Source organism: Corvus cornix, chromosome 2 (genome assembly GCF_000738735.6).
Source record: "Corvus cornix cornix isolate S_Up_H32 chromosome 2, ASM73873v5, whole genome shotgun sequence".
In the NCBI taxonomy this organism is placed as follows: domain Eukaryota; kingdom Metazoa; phylum Chordata; class Aves; order Passeriformes; family Corvidae; genus Corvus; species Corvus cornix.
The window spans coordinates 66581989-66594127 of record NC_046333.1 but is presented as its reverse complement, the minus strand read 5'-3'; the positions used below and the strand labels follow the sequence as shown (position 1 = coordinate 66594127).

The 12139-nt window shown below is 36.4% G+C and overlaps 1 long non-coding RNA gene across 1 annotated transcript; it reads right to left on the bottom strand.

Annotated features, from left to right (window-relative positions):
• Positions 1-1538: 1538 nt before the first annotated feature.
• LOC109145053 lies at positions 1539-7844 on the bottom strand. The gene is made up of 2 exons (XR_002046193.2): positions 7542-7844; positions 1539-2015 (listed from the first exon to the last, which is right to left on the bottom strand). It is a non-coding gene; the product is annotated as an uncharacterized LOC109145053 (long non-coding RNA).
• Positions 7845-12139: the final 4295 nt, after the last annotated feature.

Sequence of the window (12139 nt, the reverse complement as noted above, 5' to 3'; positions counted from 1 at the left end):
AGTTCCTTGATTTTCAGATCTCTAAACATTTCCACACAAAAGTCCAAGCCCTTTTGTAATTAATTTATTATTCATTATTCTTCACCTTAGAACTTGCCTACGGATCATGTGTAAAAACTATTGAATTGGACAGTTCCACTTCCATTAATGGAAAAGAAAAAATTGGTGGACTTTTTAGGAGAAACTGTTGTGGAATATAAGAAGCACATTACCTGTTTTGTGCTTTTATATGTGTTCCTTTTAAAGAATTGTCACTTAGATTATTTGGTCAAAGAAAGCAGCATGTAATAAAAGATTTCAGGTAACTATAGAAGCTTAGCAACAGAAACATGGAAGAGTGCTGTGAATGAACCAAAACAGATCACTAGAAATACCCACTGCTGCCAAGAAAATTCACACCAGCTGTATTAAACATTCATAATTGTGAAATTTTGTTTGGCTTCATATTTACTCCCAGACATTAGGTTTTAGCCTACTGCAGTAAGTGAAAGAAGAGTGAAAAAGTGGCACCCATTACAGCTGGTGCATGACAGCTTTCAAGGACAGGTAAAACCTTTGAGTGTCAGTACGTAAAGGATGCTTTCTTATGGTAGCAGAGCATTGTCCTCATGCTCTAAATACATTAACTTCTTTTCATTGCAAGAAAAATAAATATGTTTCTATGAAATCAATTTTACATTATATATCATAAATATGTTTATGTATCCTGTACCTGATAATGTCTCTGATTGCTGCCTCATTTTCTTACTGTTTCACTCAGTGGTTCATGAATGCTGCTTCAACTCTACCAATTTTCCAGTGATTTACATTGTTTTTAGAGTATTTCACCTTCTCCCACTTTACCAAAGCTCTTTTCAACGAATATATAAAACATCTTTTCTAGTTAAATCAAAAAGGCTTTTTTCCCCTCCCCAGCTGGCACCTCTGCTTTTCTGTCTGTTTTTCAGCATCTTATCCTTCAACTCCATGCCAGAAAGGCCAGATAATTCTGAAAGTCAATGTTAGATTATTCTAAGATTGATGTTTGAGTGAAGTCTTTAATTTATTTAGGTAATTATTTGTGTCATCAAAACTTAACCACATTGATTGCTTGACAAATGGCATTTGTCATTTGCTTTTTGTGATTTTTCTCAGGAGCTGGTACATCAGTTACAGTCTGTTTTGGGTTTTTTGGGTAGATGATAATTATACAAAAGAAGACATTTTTTTAACCTTTGCAAGCTTTTAGAAATATAACTGTTCATTTCCTCCAGTGTATTATATTATTATTGTTATTATTATTAAATAATATAATTACATAAATAACAACAACAACAATAATAATTATTTGGACAAGCCTTTGCTACACTTAAGCTTTCTGGAAACATTTGTGTGAATGAAATATTGGTCAGCTGAATTAGTTTAACTGAGAATATGACAACAATAAAAGCAATTAAATGGACCAGAAAGCTTTATTTATGGGGTTGCTTGCTATCATGAGGTTTGCAATAGGATAATTTTTGTGTTCATAGTCTGCATCTGTCTGATTTTCAACTTGCTTTTTTTTTCCTGATTTTTTCCGTCCCATTCCTTCCTGGTTTGGGGATCAAAAAAAGGGAGGCAAAGAAAACAAAGGAGGAGGAATAAATTTCCCACAATGAAATCTATTACACTGAGGTCATATTTCAGGATAATGTGGAGGGACATGAGGAATGATGTTTTCCAGTTTCACAAAGATAAAGCATCCTTATTATATGTTAACCATATCCAGTTCTCATTTCTGATGAAGGACAAAAGAATTTAGGAGCCCAATCTTTTGAATTACAAGGATCTGCAGGAAAACCAGGGAAATTCACGCTTGTGCTCTTTCTGCAGGGTGATGGTTTCAGAGAGTAAAATGAACAGTAGTCTTTGTCTGGAAGTTGTGAATTCTAGCAGTTCTTGAACGTGGCAGCTAGAGATCCTCTTAGTTGTCTTAATTCTCTGGTGCATGCTCTTTTTTATGAGACTTAGCTTGTTTCAACTGAAAAGCATTCCTGCAGGAAAGCAGCACAAATAGCATGTTATTGAAAAAAAAAGTATAGAATCTTTTGTCTATCTGAAGTCATGTGGTTCTGAGCTTTCTGTCTAGATTTCATTAGCACTGCAGTGAAAGATCCAGAAAACTATGTGCAGAAAATTAATAAATAATTGAATTTACAAGGAATTATCATAGAAATAGAAAATCAGAGGGAAGAAATGTATGCAGAATAAAACGAAATAATCACATCAAGTGGGGTTTGAGAGATGACACAGATGACGTTATTATAGATTATTGAAAAGAAAAAAGAGTAGATCAATAAGCATTCAAAATTACTGTTATTGTCATTGCAGATATGGCCACAACAGATTCCAGCAGCATTCATAGAAAGCACAGCAAAAACAGGAGACAGAAAAAATAAAAACAGGAGGCAGAAAAAATAAAATGTTAAAAAGCCCAGTTCTCTTCCAGAAGGTCAGAACAGGACTCTAGTTCAAGCGCTGTAAGAATTGCCTTGAGTCTCTAAAAAGTGCCTTATAAAGGAATCTCCTGTCTTTCAGGTAAATAGGAAACAAGAGAAGAAAAACTTCTAATGTGGGTGCTAAGACAGTCTCCCTACACTCATTCTTACACCCAATATATATTTCAAAGGAACAGGACTCTTGATTCTGGGATACTGGTTTCTATTCATATTTAAATTGTTAAATCTGCCCAGTTAGTATAGATCTATTTTTATTTTCTGACTAAATACAGTCAGAGGTAGTAAACTTATAGTCAGAAAACTTCCATGCACCCAATGTGTTCTTCATGCACACAAGGACATTTCAATAGCTTGAAATTGCAAATATACTCAAGCTTCTTTCTGATTCCAAATCCAACATTAGCAAAGTTTTCACAGCAAGATTCTTTATTTTTTGTCATTTTTCAGTTTTGGATATTTGTGCTTTCCTAGGTTAGAATATTGTTTTTTCCACAAAGGCATAAATTTCTATTTGTGACATGGCTATAATTTCCATAGCAACAAATCATAGTATTATAAAGGTAAGCAAAATCCAGCTACAGAAGGCTGCCAGTGGTGTGGACAGAAGCTTGGGGAAAACTCACAGACAAAGTAAAAAGTGTTTTGTTTAAATTCCGTCTTTTTGTTTGCTCAAGAATAAACATGTTTTTAAGAGGGGTGTTCCAAAGTTGTCTGAATTGACTTCACACAAATTTGGACTGGCTCCTGACAGAACTCTGGTAACACTAGCTCCTCCATATCTCTGGAAGGTTCTGAATACCTTATTCAGGCAACATTTTTACTGAATTCTCTGGGAGTTTTTCAATTATACAGATTCCTATATCATAGGTTAATATCCTTACAGAAGTTTAACCTATAATTTAAGAGTATAACTTGTATAAATATACCAAATGCTTGCTCAAGATTTCCAGAATGTTTCATCAAGCATATCTTATACCCACGACTGGTGTTCATGATCTTGCTAGTGATGCTTTAAAAAAGTTTTGTGATAACTATTTGAGGTATATTAATGAAGTGTTTCATCTGTACAATGGGACCTTATACAAACTAGATTCAAAAGAAACAAATGTTTTTATGGTATTTTAAAATTATTATATCTGCATTGAGTATTGCAGCAGTTATTTTCTTTCATATTGATTTTTAATTATGCTGACTCTGTACATTATTTAAGAGAGGGAAGAGGAAGTTAAATCCTAATCTTATTAGTACCGGCATAAAAGGCATCAAGTTCAATGGCATTTCAGCTTGTCCTGGGTCTGATGTGACTGAGAACAGATGTGAGCCCCCTCGGATTAGCTTTTTATTCCTATGACATAGTCATTTTGTTCTGGATTAGATTTTTCATTCATATGACATGGATTTGGCACATGTTGAATTGATCAAAGAGTAGACAAGGCCAAGCCTATCTGATTATGTAATTGCTTCATCTGCTGTACTGTAGTTGCACACGGCCAAAACCTAAGATCTCCAGTCATTTTGAATCAGTCCTTTTTAAAACAGGCCTCAGCTGTCTTCTAGGTTTGTTAATGCAATGGCATTGAAAACTGCAAATTTGCCTAATAAATAAGGGTGGTTTAAATAGAGAGGTGTAAATCCGTTAGTTCCTTTTAGCTGGTAGATTTGTACCCAGGTAATTAAAACCAGAGGCTGACCATGACCAGAAGAGGGAGATTTCAGCTGTTTGGCTCAATGTTCAGCTTCTCCAAGCGTTTCTGTGTAACCTTAGTCAAGGTGTGTTGTTACTTAGTGCCAATTTTCCACATAAAAAAAATTATTCTTCAGTTTCCAACTTTGCTGTAGCCTTTTGGAAATAAACCCCCCCAAAAATGAAATGTTTTTTACTCCCATTAGGAAGTGCTCAATAGAACAGGACCACAGCCTTAGAGTATACTATGGGATTTCACCTCAGTTCAACTGAAATAGCCTAATGGCTGTGCATGGCAGGTGTTTTCAGTGTATGTACGGATGTACAGGTACTTTAGGGGAAAAAGTTGTACTCTGGCTTCTACACCTGCATTTCAGTAATGGAATGTAATCAGGTTGCCTTGTACATGAGGCTTATGTGACCTTTAGATGGTACAAAACTCTCTGTTAAAGTCAAAAGTCTCCTCATATTAAAAACGAAATGTTTGGCTCAGTTGCCAATTTTCTAAGACTTTCTGAAATTTTTCTTGAGGACTAGCTCCTTTCTTGTTGGTGCATAAAATAACTACAGAGTCACCACAGATGCTATTGTGCATATTTCTTGAGAAAATGTCTTTCATTCTTCATTTGTTCTGAAAAAAGCAACAGCACTAGAGAGCCCTCATCCCTGTCTGTAATAATCACATCGTTTCACTCACTCGTAGCTGGTGACTTTTCTAAATATTTTTGATCAATAGAAAGAAATGTAAAAAATCAGTAGATTGCAGCTTGTAGCTGGAATTGATAGATAGTTTAGGTGGCAGGCTTTGAACACCCTTGGCAATTAGTAGTTGAAAGAAATTACCTTACTTCCATAGCTAGGATCTTCTGCCAAATTTACCCTGTTCACGTCTAAATCTCTTACATATTTTAAAGGATTAAAGTTAAAGATGAGATTAAAAACTTTCCTCTTGGCTTCAAAAAGAGAGCAGAATTCTCTCTACAAGCATAACTGACAACCTCCCATGAGAAAAACAAGTACAACACTAAAGATGCTTCCCCATCTCCTTAACCATTTATTTTCCTTTTTTTTTCTTTAGCTAGATGTCTCACTGAGATCCCTCTTTACAATATGGTGTTGTTAGACCTTATGAAAAGGTTATACTTCATGATTTGACATACAGTATTTTTCTTCCTTTGAACTCTTCTTTGAATCCCTAATTCTTAACAGTGTAGTTAATTCTGCATGTTGTGGCAGAATTAATTGTGTTGCCATAACATCACTTTCCCCTAATAAATTTTCCACTGTGGGGATTTCAGCACTTCAAAGACGATACAACATACCTTTTGCTAACCAGATGATAAGGTTTTGTCTATGCAATGGAGCCAATGATTATTTTTGAACCAACATATAATTATGAAGACACAGTGAGAGAACTTTCAACATGCTCACAAGTGGCAGAACTAAATGCGAGTAGAAATGTCATGTTGGGGTGGAGGTTCAAAGTTAGCATCCAGTCTTCGACTCTGCAGCTGCTATAATTACACAACTCTGTAAATTGGAATCATTTATCCTCTGCCAACTGCAGTAATTAATTTTCTCTTCAGTCAGTGGAGGGGGGATTGATCTTTCCTTTGTGAAAATCTTTCTCACGCAAATACCACTTTGCTCTTCTATGTTTCCAGTTCTGGAAATTTGTCCTTCTATGCAACAGCTATTAAAGAGTGGGGTTGCAGCTTCCTTGCCTTTGTGTTCTTGTCTGTGTAGCAGTGATGAAAATGAAGATCCGAAGTATAGGGTTTCATCATAATATTTAATCACTACCTGATTGTGGAATTAGGGTAGCTTGGCTAGTAGCAAATGTGCAAACCTTTAGGTGATTCTAATAATCAGTAGAAGACAGATATTTCTTCCATCTAAAGGCCTCTTGAAAATCTATGAAAATTATGCATGATTTACATCGTATTCAAAATGTGTGTCTCCATTCTCACACTGCCCTTACCATCTAAATAAGCGGCAATACAGGAAGAAATCTTTCATAAAAAAAGCCATAATCTGAAAGTCAGGAATTTATCCTTAGATCCTTAGATATCAATTTTCATCTGGGCTTTAGCTTCTTCATAATTTTTTGTTGCTGCAAAAGAGCTATTGCCACAAAATTAATGCCTAATAGATATTGTGTAGGAGAGAAGTCTACATTGTGATAGGTTTTATGTTGTATTCCTGTCCTAACTGATCTGGAGTTAAGCACAGAGGCTGCATGTAGTGGTGAGTGGCAACATGGTGTGCCTCTGCAGGATGGCCAGTGCTCCTGGTGGCCTGAAAGCACCTCCAGTCAGTGACAGTGAATATATGATGGAGTTTCTGCTGGGTGTAATTGAACTGATCCCTCACAGACCACAGAAATAAATCAGCAAGAATGGACTCAAGCTTGCTTTCCAAAGGGCTGCTGGTTCTAAATATGTGACTGGGCAGGAGTCAGGACTTATAACCAGGGAGGATGGCATCTGACCTTTCCAGAGCCCTCACTGTTGTCCTTCCAGCTCAGGAAGAGGCATTTCAATGCTGCAGTGTGGAAGACCTCTTTGTTATCATTACCCACGCTCTGCTTGTCCACAGAGAATATAGAAGACTTCTGTCTCATGACTGTGCACAGAATCCTTCTCCTTAACAAGAACTTTCTCAGGTTTTGTTTGGTCTTAAATACTGTATTTATTTGACCTTTTCACAGACTATCTCACACTTTTGGGGACAGATCTTCCACTGCAGTAAAGCTGTTGGCATTTTTCTGGTGGCGTGTTGGGTTCTGGTGAATGCTGATGTGTAAGCTGCTTTTAAGACACTACTCTGAAGATACTTCATCATCCCTGGTGACTTATGCTACTGGACTATACCAGACTCCAGTTGCCACAGATTGCTCACCTGTGATGGTAGGTGAAAGCCCAAGGGAAGGTTTTTATCTCTCCTTGTAGCTAAAGTTGTATTTTATTTGGGCTAGTGATCCCCCAGACCTCTAGGACCTGATCTGCAGTTTTGTGTGATTCTGAGTGAAGATACAGTGCAGGAAGGATCAGAACCAAGGCAGAATTCTTCATTGTGTTATCAGTATAAGGATAGGTCATTTAAACGGTTTGTCTTTCTTCCTTTGCTAGTGCCTGGTTGAACCCTTTCTATAATCCTCTGCAAATGATCTGCTGCTCCTGAAAGATTGTTTTGTGGCAAGCAAGAGAAAATAAAATTATAGGAGTTAGAACACTTGTAATATAAGAAGTAAAAGAAATATTCTTTTCACTATTTTTTCTTTCAGCATCTATATATCAGCTATTTGTTTATTAGTAAAACTACTGTATATACAGTAAAAAAGATGGCCATTTAAATAGAAATAAAATAATGCTTACCTTCTGATCATAAAGGAGAAATGGGGGATTTGTCTCCAGAAAGAAACTCACTATATTCCAGTTTGAGATATTTGATAATCCTTCTTTGTATCAGAGTTTACTACACAGTTAAAACACATCAAACATGATCAAGCTACATTTATCAGCAGAAAACAGCTCAAGTAAAATTATTAAAAATCCTTTGAATTTCAAAGGTAAGAATACAGCGTGTTCCTTTAGTGTTTAACTTCATATGGTGATGCAGAATAATCTGCTTCCAGGCCTTGATCTTTGCATATTTATACTCGCTTTATTGGTGTTGGGGGTTTTGTTTGTATTTAATAATTATGCAGCTCAGAGTATCTGTTGGATGCATTTCTGGAAGTATTGTAAAAATCAGTATCAGTTTGGACAGGCAAAGCCTGCATATTCTGAGAGTAGACATGCATTTGAAATCAATACATTACTTGTATTTGGGAAGCCTGGAGCAAAATCCTCAGGTGGGGTAAATCACCATAACTCCTTTGACTTCCATGAAATAAAGGTGATTTTCACCAGCTGGGAATCTAGACTTTGTTTTGGTTTCCCATTTGACTAAACTGAGACAAAAGCAAAGGAAATGTTTTATAGATACTAAGTTTTCCTGAAAAAGAAATTAAAAAAGAAAAAAAAATCTGAGGGGGGATCGGGGATCACAGTAAATGAGCATCTCTGAGTGGAACAAAGGAATAGAAGAGAGGGGCTAATTGTTTAATTAGTAAATGTCTGCTTGGTTAATGACATATTAATGAGTTTTTAAGACAGTCATATCATTTACCATAAAAGACCCATGTGCGTATCCCTGGATGTACTGTATAATTAAGTAATGTGACCCATAGGAGTTCATCATTTAAAAACCTGTCAGCTGTCTCATGTTTGGTAGCAGATGAGAAAGCTCAGGAGGGGCTCACCAGGAGGACTCAGTTAGGTGTCCAAAATATCTTGCTGTAAACCAATCTGTTAATCTGCCAGCAGCGTGGTACCTGTGCATAAAGTCACCGTGGATTAGGATTTGCCCAGCAGCCTGCTGAGGTTTTTTAACAGAAAAGTTGTTTCTGTGAGGTGGTGGATCCCACAGGCTTCTTCCTCTCAGCTTAATTTCATCATCTATAGGAACTGAGCAAGTGAGGTGCTTCTTCAAGGTGCTAGCCCTGGGCTGAGATGTGAATTTTACCCAGCACTGATGCAGTTCACTTTATTCTCTAGCTACTTTATCTCTGTTAATAAGAACTTATCTTTGGTTGTAGATCTGATAAAAACATGTACTGTACTACTAAATAATTCTTCAGGCTATGACAACAATCTATATCCATCTAAAAATTTTCCTCCCTCCTTCTCCTTTACCCCACTCTAGGGCAGCAGTAGGCATAGGTGTGTTTTAATCACAAAATGTATTCTTTACCCTTTTCATATCTGGATACTGCTTTGTGGAGTGTTGCAGCAAACTCCTTGCTGCTCACGTTCCTTTAGGTTTTAAGATGAAGATGTACATTAGGAAAGGTGTGGCTATTGGAAACTACTTGCCTGCACCTTCAAAGAGGGGTGTAACCATCAGTATCACTCATCCTTTCTGTCTCAACATGAACATATACATAATTTCATACACAAATATATTTCATTCCTGGGATCCAGGTTTGAAGGTTATCCAAATATGGGGTAAGCTTCAGGTGCAGGGGATGCAGGCCTAATGTTTATACTTTCTCTCAAAAGTGTCTTAAGCCATTGAAAGAGAATGGACAAAGTACAGCATGATATGCAGAGAACGCTAATTGCACACCTAATTGATCTGGATGTGCAGATCTGATGCTGATCAATTATGCAGAATGTGTGGTAAATCCAATACATCTGGTGTTAGAGGCACAGGTGATGAAAGCCATTTTAAATCTAGGGATTTTGGGCTTGGCTTGGTATGTGGGTGTATGATATCCTGGAAGAACACTCTTATAATTTCTGCTTCCTTTCCTCAAAAGTTTTTGGAAGGATTACAAGAGGGCACCATCTCCAAACTTCCAGGCTTTAATGCGGAGAATCCAAATAGTGCCTGCAAAGAGATGAATGGGTCTAACTCTACTGTGCTGTTCTATTAGTAGTATGGAGTCTGGTCCTAAAGAGTCTATGGGCACATCAAGAAAGGTCTTTGGTTTCCATAATACATGCTTAGCAAGTTACAAAAGTACCTATGTAGAGAAAAAACATTAAGGAACATTGAAAGAGTTTTTAATTTCTTTGTGTTAAATTTTTATGATTTTTTCCAGTTTATTTTTTTTTTTAATTGGACACCTATGACAAAATATTGTAGTAGTAGTTGTCTAAGAAAACATTATAGTTCTAGAGGCAGGTTTTGTTCAAATTACTAAAAGTTTTTTCCTATTTTCCATAAAAATAAATACACATATATGTGACAGAAAAATAATTCCAGGAGTTGCAAAATGAAAATTGGGACTTGTTATGAGTCTTGGTATCTGGGAACTGGATACGTTTTGAGGTTCTCCTTTTCAGGGCACCCCTTCCAGTCTTTTCAGGTTTGGTAATGAAAGAGAAGTAGACAAAAGAGCTAAGCTTCTTTGTCATACCTGTAAACAAAACCAAAAGTGCTGCTGCCTTAGCCGTAGGGATGACTGACAAGACAGCAGAAGAAGCTAAATGGATCATTTGTCTCAGTCACTACTGACTCAGAGTCATTGTTATATTCTAGCATTGCCTTCTGAGTTGTACTTTTAGAAAGCCATTTCTTTGTCTTGTTTTTTTTTTTTTCTTTTTAATCTTTTGTGAGCATAGAGGTTGTTTGAGAGAGAGTATTTGAAATATAGCCCCTTCCCAAAGATGGACGTTGAGCACGTGAACATATAACTCTTGGATTACATCTATGCACAAGCAGAAATAGGAAAGCACTCAGTATAACACCTGTCCCTAATACATGGTGTAGAGGTCACAGACAGAAATGGTATAGACCTTATAAATTTTTAATTTTTTTTTTTCCAATTTGTTTTTTTGGCAATGGTAAGTGAAGTACCATTGCTCCTGATAGATGAAGTTTGAGAGCAAATATTACACACCAACTAAAGGCTTAATTCTGATTTCCCCTCTGCGGGTGTGCATCATTAATGATTCATTGCATATGTTGAATAATAAGCTGTCTGTATAGCAGAGGGCAGGACATGGTCCTAGGAGACTATTGCATGTGTGATGCATTAAGAAAGATATAGAGAATGTGTATCTTATTAAAGTAGTTGTCTTGGGTTAGGTTACTTTTGGGGTGTATGTATGTCTATTTATCTGAAAATTAGAGAAAATTGAAAAGCCATCTCGGAAAACATTCTACAGAATGAGACAGTAGAAATACAATTTTAAAAGAAAGCTATTTTTTTTTAAAGGACATGAAGCATGACCTTCACCTCCTGAGTTAATAACATTCGAGCAAAACTGACAAAATGTATTTGCCTGTTCTAGTTCATTTAGATTCTTTTATCTGTTTAAAGTGTAATCTCCATCTTGTAAAATGAATGTGAAAATTAAGTGACTTTGGCAACACTCTGCTTTCCTGAAATGATAACTATAATGAAAAAGGAATAATATTTTATTTGTCTATAAAATACATTCCTGTGTAAGAGAACAAGCAGAACCTTGGAAAGTTGCTACGTGTATGATCTGTACAGAAACATTTCCGGACTCAGTATTCTGTGTGTGTGCGTGTACTGTGCACACACATCAGACTCTCAAAATGTTTGTCCTCTTATTGTCAAGTAAGTGTGGTTACAGAAAAATAAAACCAAAACTAAAACCAAATCCCCAGACTCTTTTTTTCTTTTTTTTCCCCTCTTTTTTTTTCTTTCTCCTTTTTCTTTTCCCCTCAGTCATTCAACAAAGCTAAGTATAGCTAACTTCTTAGTTTTGAGTTGAGTTATAACAGTCTGCCCCAGCTGAACATCTGCCTCATAGTAAGTATGGTGTGGTCTGTTAAAAGAGCATGTTAAAGCAGTGTTATTCGACATTCTTTTGTACCTTTAATATATTTAATCATACTATGATTATGCACATTATATTATGACTCTGGTACATATTATGATTATGCAATACAAAGCTTCAGGGATGTAATCCTAGCATGACTGAGGTGAATTCACACTCTCGTGTCAGAAAATTAAAACATTACAGCTGTAAAAACAGTATTAATTTCCTGTATGTACAAGAAAATGCTCTTTCTAAGAAATGTCTTCCATTTTTCAACTCTTTCCATAAGAAAACCTTGTCAGCCTGCTTTAGGAATGCAGCAGGACCGTTGTGTCCAGATTGGAAGGTGAAGGTTTTTCTGCTTGCTCCATGCTATTGGCTGACACTGAGAATGCAGGAAAAGATAAGGGCGAAAGAAACAGAAGTGTAAAAAACAGTGGCTGTTACCCTTTTATGCATACCTCCCATTCCCTAACCTCTCTTCAAGCACAGGCAGAATTACATTATTTATAAACAAAAGTTAGGCATGTGGGAAATTGGGTTTGATCCAACAATACACGTACTTTGAAGACCGTGGCTAGCCAGGGGTAGGGGTATTGTAGTCATATTGTGCAATTCTAAGTAATTGCTTG